At 52.1% G+C, this 6,374-nt stretch overlaps 1 long non-coding RNA gene across 2 annotated transcripts; it reads left to right on the top strand.

Moving 5' to 3' along the window:
• The first annotated feature begins 309 nt into the window (after nt 1-309).
• On the top strand, nt 310-6,374 carry LOC121090337. 2 transcript variants are annotated; one of them, XR_005828608.1, is made up of 3 exons: nt 310-354; nt 5,682-5,831; nt 6,200-6,374. It is a non-coding gene; the product is annotated as an uncharacterized LOC121090337 (long non-coding RNA). The 2 variants fall into 2 exon arrangements; XR_005828724.1 differs by lacking the exon at nt 310-354 and adding an exon at nt 5,093-5,125.

Here is a 6,374-nt window from a genome sequence, read left to right as displayed (position 1 = left end):
CCCTGCAAGTCTGACGTGGGTATCCGCTGCCGTGCATGTTGTCTGCCTGTCTACCGACCGTTCCTGCCTCTTGTCTTGCTGGGGTTATTCCTTTGGGGTAACGCGTTGGGGCTCCGAATGGAGTGCATCCTGACTTCCTCCTGACCCTGCGAGACGTTACCGGTGGTTTGCCTTCCTCGGGTTTCACAGGGCCTCGGCTGTCGTGTGCGGATAAGCTGTCAGCCTTGTCAGAAGAGAGCGTGAAGCCAGCAGCGCATCGTGGTGGCTTCGGGACCAAGCTGATACCGCAGGCATCCGTCTTTTGTTTGCGAAAAGGGATCGCGAGGAAACGTGCCGGTGTCGGAGGGGGAAGAGGTAGGAGGCAGCTTTCAACCGCTTTTAGGCTTAACTCCTGTGTTCCTGCGAACGGTTTCTGGCCTTTGAGGGGTTTGCTTTTGGCTTTGTGCCTTAGCACCGTCCTCCGCTCACCGCTGTCGGCGTGCGCCGAGCCGCTGCTTAGGGGAACGGTGGCGGTCCAGGCTGTGTGCGTGCCGACCGTCCTCGAGGCTATAGCTGTGTTCTACCCTATAAGAAAGCTTTCCGTAATACCGTGCTTCCGTTAGGACGCAATTTTCTCGAGTTCCCCCCCACCTCAGGGTGATTTTTCCCACACACCTGCAGGCAGCAGGACTATAACGTCATCTCCTTTTGCCCGCTTGGGCTCGGACAAATATCCCTTCCCTGGCTATTCTTTAGGCTTGTACAGCCTTTGAGCCTTCCCTCGGGCTGGGCTGATGGGTCCTTTGCCATTTCACCCCGTTCACAGCCAGCGTGAGTTTCGTACCGACTATGTCAACGGATTTCAGCTGCACGACAAACCTGCGTTTTTGTCATTAAATTAAACTCAGCCTTTTAATTGCTTTCGAAGGGAACTACAGGAGATCCTGTCGGCGTGGTGGGCCTAGCGTAAGCGATGATGGAAAGGGCGCATCGGATGTGACCTCCGTGTCAGCTCGGTGTGCCTCAGACAGACTGCCTTTGGCACTCCCGTGAGGCGTGCTGCGCAGCTCCGGAAAATTAACGGTAGGGGAAAAAAAATGGGCGAAAATGACAGTCACCGTAGAAACACGAGTTGGGAAGAAATGCTATACGTGAGGGCTTTCCGTTGGGCGAGGCAGCTGATCTTGCTTGTGGATCTTGGGGTACGAGCCCTGATGCCGAGCAGCTCGTTTTTCATTTGACGTTCCTGGAGTTGTTTTCAAAGGGATGGAAGAGAAGCTTATGAAATAGGATAGGTTACTGAGTCTTCCTAAAAACGCTCACGGACAGTTATGTATAAAGCCGAAGCGAAGGACGAGGGAATAAATTTCTGTGCTTTCTATAGTAAATACGGTACGCTTAAAAGTGATCTCCGTGCAGGGTCCTAGTTGTTTTCTGTTTTTAAAATCAGAAAGAAGTTTAAGAAGTCTCAGCGGTTAGTCGTGCGGGAAATAAATGGCTCTTCCGCAAAAAATTCCACGCAGCAAGGCTCTTGAACGATTCTTCTCGCAATCGATTCCGACTACAGCCAGTTCATGGTTTAATGTCGAGGTGTATGCTTGCTCTCCTCTAAAGCAGTATTTCATTTGCATTTCAGTCCTGTGGGTCATGACAAATTTGGGAAGAACCCGAAGGAAACTTTTCATCCTGGGACACAGAAGGTAGGAGGTGAGTTGTTTTTTGGGTTTTTTTTTTTTTTGAGTGGGTTTTTTTTTTTGTTTGTTTTGTTCCAACTACAGCCAGTTCATGGTTTAATGTCGAAGTGTATGCTTGCTCTCCTCTAAAGCAGTATTTCATTTGCATTTCAGTCCTGTGGGTCATGACAAATTTGGGAAGAACCCGAAGGAAACTTTTCATCCTGGGACACAGAAGGTAGGAGGTGAGTTGTTTTTTGGGTTTTTTTTGGGTTTTTTTTGAGTGGGTTTTTTTTTTTTTGTTTTTGTTTTGTTTCTGTTTGGGTTTTTTTTTGGTTGGTCGGTTGTGGCTTTTTATTCTTTTCTGGAAAAATAAGTCGTTACCGTAGAAATGCTAGCGGTTTGTTTCTTTCTGTAGCAGGATGATATGAGGAGTAGAGTTACAGGTAGAAAATCGGCTGTCTTTGTCAGTTGAAGTGGCTACTTTGAAATTGAACAAATACAGGAGTACATTTAACGGGGGGGTTTTGCGCTGTGTCTTCGGTACCGGTGTGCTAAAGATGTCGTTTTGTTTACGGGATTTATCGGCTGTCGAAGAGCAAGAGGTAAATGTAAACTTTTCACTCCTAGCACTCGCTCGGGTGACGTATACCGACCTCGATATCAATTGCTATTGCAGTGAAAAACTGCGGCGTTTCTGTGAAACGTCTGAGATCGAAAATCATTTCAGGCACTGGCATAACCTATCATACTAATAGATGACCAACTTTGGTAATGTCATCAAAAAAATCGTAATCTGTGTGATGGAAAGCAGTGTATGAGGTATCTGCTACTTGAGCATGTAATGGAGCTGGTACGAAGCGTATGTTGCCGTGCGTAGGTCGTATACAAAAGATGTATATAACAGTCCTTAGAGGAGTCCTTATTTGAGGTCTTTTGTTTGATTGTCTGTTTGTCCTGTAGTTTTTGGTTTTCTTTCTCCGGGACCTGTGAATTTTGAATTTGGAGTCCTGCATGCCAAGGACGGGCAGCTTACAGGTGAGGAAACGTTCGGGCCGCCGGTGAGTTTTTTCACCTTTGTTCTTGGCTGAGGCTTGCATAAGATGCTGAGCTTCACTGCGAGTACAAACATTCACGGTCCTGACCCTCTTAGACTTCGCTCTTGGGAGCCTTGAAGGCTTGTATACCAATCGAATCGTTACACTGAATAAACCGTTCTTTTTTTTCTAGCGGGCGTTCCCAGAATGAAGCGTGTGGAGCTGAAGGGGACTACGATTTCACGCGTGACGGAGCCATTTGGACCGAGTCTTGAAGATCTCTTCGTGTTTGTTCAAGGAAACTTGTGCTCGAGACAGTCCTCTTGCTCGCTGGCGAAACGGTAGGAAACCTGCTTTGTTGATCTTGACCGGTGCAGTCTGTTGGAAAATAAGATTCCTTGAGAGATCAGGAAACCACATACGTTGTTTCTCTGATGTAAAGGTGAACGGGCCTGTGTCGTTCAAGGAAAGACTCAACGTTGGTTTTGTTTCTCTGAAACACAAAGTGCCCCATCTAAAGTGATTACAGAGTCTGAATTGATTTTTTAAAAAGCAGAGGACTCGTGCCGTTTGCAAACCGCCTGTCGCACTGCTCAAAGACAAAAGACGTTCACCCGAGAAAGTTTTTGGAAACGAATGTCAAATAGACGTGGGGAAAGAGCTGGAGAGGTTTATGTATTGTCTGTCGAATTACCTTCTCTTTAATGCCCTTGCATTTTACAAGAAAAGGTTTCATTGCCTCTTTTATCGTTAAGGCAATGTTGCTGGTGTTTTTATAAGGAAAAAAAAAAGTGTATGCCCTGTCTCTCGAGTGATTCTTTTTTTTTTATTTTTTTTTTTTTTTTTTTTTTTTCTCTTTCTCTCTAGACTGGTGGAATTGAATATGTTCACTGGAAGAACTTGATCCAGCGAGATGTGAAGCCGGGCCGTGGGCAGAGTTCCCTTCTCGATTCCATTCGTATAATAAAGGGTGCAGTCTGTTAGCTAGGCTGGCTGCAGTACCCAATTTTTTTCGCCAGGCGGCAGCAGGGCGCCGGCTGCAGTACCCATTTTTTTTCGCCAGGCGGCAGCAGTAGCGCCGCCCTGCAGAGTAAGGGCAGCGCATGCGCAGAGCCGGCTTGAAGCCAAAAGGGGGCGGGGTATGGGCGGCGCCGCATGCGTATGACGCAATTCCGCTCTGCGCATGCGCAGAGGGTTACTGGCAAAACTAAGGGCATCGCATCGGCACTGCCGGCTTGAAGCCAAAGGGGGCGGGGTTTGGCGGTGTCGCATGCGTATACGCAAGGGCCGCTTCTGCGCATGCGGCAGAAGGGTTACTGGCAAAACTAAGGGCAGCGCAAGGCGCACTGCCGGCTTGAAGCCAAAGGGGGCGGGGTCTCCGGCGGCGTCGCATGCGTATGACGCAATTCCGCTTTTTTACCCGTGCGCAGAAACGGCTTGACCCCTAGGGGGCGGGCTTCGGCCTCGCACGTACGGGCTACGCAGACGGCCCCGGAAGTGGGGGTTCTTTTCCAGCCCGCGCGGCGCGCCGGCGCGCCCGTGGCGGTGCGGAGCATTCGCCGGGAGCCTGGAAGACTTTCGGGCCGGGTCGTGCGGCGGCGCGCTGGTGAGCGCTCGGCCTGAGGGGCGGCCGGGCGGGGGGGGATGTGGCGGGCCCGGCGCTCGGCCGCGGCGGGGAGCGCCTGGTGCCGGCGGCGGGCGGGCTGAGGCGGGGCGGCCCGGCCCGGGACCGGCGGGGCTGCCGGCCGTTCTCGTCTCCCCGGCAGCGACGGCGGTCAGCGGGCTCCTCACGGTGCTGCCTATTTTGGGCTGGTTTTTTTTTTTTTTTTTTTTTTGTCTCTATCGGGGCTGCGCCGCTACCTCAGCGCGGGAGGCGAGGAGCGGCGGCGGGGGGCGGGCCCCGGTGCTCGCCACTTGTGGCGGCCTGGCGGGGCCCGGGAGAGGGAGGGGGTCGGCCCGCGGCGACCTGCCGCCCCCCCCGCCGCCTCTGGGCTGCCCGGGCAGCCGCCGCCAGCTCTGCGCGGGGCTTTGTCTTTCCCCCAGCCGCCGGCCTGAGCCGCGCAGCGGGCTGACTGGAAGCGCCCTGCAAGTCTGACGTGGGGTATCGCTGCCGTGCATGTTGTCTGCCTGTCTACCGACCGTTCCTGCCTCTTGTTCTGCTGGGGTTATTCCTTTGGGTAACGCGTTTGGCTCCGAATGGAGTGCATCCTGACTTCCTCCTGACCCCTGCGGAGACGTTACCGGTGTTTGCCTTCCCTCGTGTTTCACAGGGCCTCGGCTGTCGTGTGCGGAGAAGCTGTCAGCCTTGTCAGAAGAGAGCGTGAAGCCAGCAAGCGCATCGTGGTGCTTCGGGACCAAGCTGATACCGCAGGCATCCGTCTTTTGTTTGCGAAAAGGGATCGCGAGGAAACGTGCCGGTGTCGGAGGGGGGAAGAGGTAGGAGGCAGCTTTCAACCGCTTTTAGGCTTAACTCCTGTGTTCCTGAGAACGGTCTCAGGCCTTTGAGGGTTTGCTTTTGGCTTTTTGCCTTAAGCCCGTCTCCGTCACCGCTGTCGGCGTGCGCCGAGCCGCTGCTTAGGGAACGGTGGCGGTCCATGGCTGTGTGCGTGCCGACCGTCCTCGAGGCTATAGCTGTGTTCTACCCTATAAAAAGCTTCCGTAATACCGTGCTTCCGTTAGGACGCAATTTTCTCGAGTTCCCCCCCCCACCTCAGGGTGATTTTCCCACAACACCTGCAGGCAGCAGGGACTAACGTCATCTCCTTTTGCCCGCTTGGGCTCGGACTAAAAATCCCTTCCCTGGCTATCTTTAGCTTGATACAGCCTTTGAGGCCTTCCCTCGGGCCTGGCTGATGGTCCTTTGCCATTTGCACCCCGTTCACAGCCAGCGTGAGTTTCGGTACCCGACTAATGTCAACGAATTTCAGCTGCACGACAAACCTGCTTTTTTGTCAATTAAATTAAACCTCAGGCCTTTTAATTGCTTTCGAAGGGAACTACAGGAGATCCTGTCGGCGTGGTGGCCTAGCGTAACGATGATGGAAAGGCGCATCGGATGTGACCTCCGTGTCAGCTCGGTGTGCCTCAGACAGACTTGCCTTTGGCACTGCCGTGGCGTGCTGCGCAGCTCCGGAAATTAACGGTAGGGGAAAAAAAATGGGCGAAAATGACAGTCACGTAGAAACACGAGTTGGGGAAGAAATGCTATACGTGAGGGCTTTTCCGTTGGGCGAGGCAGCTGATCTTGCTTGATGGATCTTTGGGGGTACGAGCCTGATGCCGAGCAGCTCGTTTTTCATTTGACGTGCCTGGAGTTGTTTTCAAAGGGATGGAAGAGAAGCTTATGAAATAGGATAGGTTACTGAGGTCTTCCTAAAACGCTCACGACAGTTATGTATAAAGCCGAGCGAAGGGACGAGGGAATAAAGTTCTGTGCTTTCTATAGTAAATACGGTACGCTTAAAAGTGATCTCCGTGCAGGGTCCTAGTTGTTTCTGTTTTTAAAATCAGAAAGAAGTTTAAGAAGGTCTCAGCGGTTAGTCGTGCGGGAAATAAATGGCCTCTTCCGCAAAAAATTCCACGGCAGCAAGGCTCTTTGAACGATTCTTCTCGCAAATCGATTCCGACTACAGCCAGTTCATGGTTTAATGTCGAGGTGTATGCTTGCTCTCCTCTAAAGCAGTAT

This window comes from Falco naumanni, chromosome 1 (assembly GCF_017639655.2).
Source record: "Falco naumanni isolate bFalNau1 chromosome 1, bFalNau1.pat, whole genome shotgun sequence".
Taxonomy (NCBI): domain Eukaryota; kingdom Metazoa; phylum Chordata; class Aves; order Falconiformes; family Falconidae; genus Falco; species Falco naumanni.
This window is presented reverse-complemented; position numbering and strand designations above follow the sequence as displayed.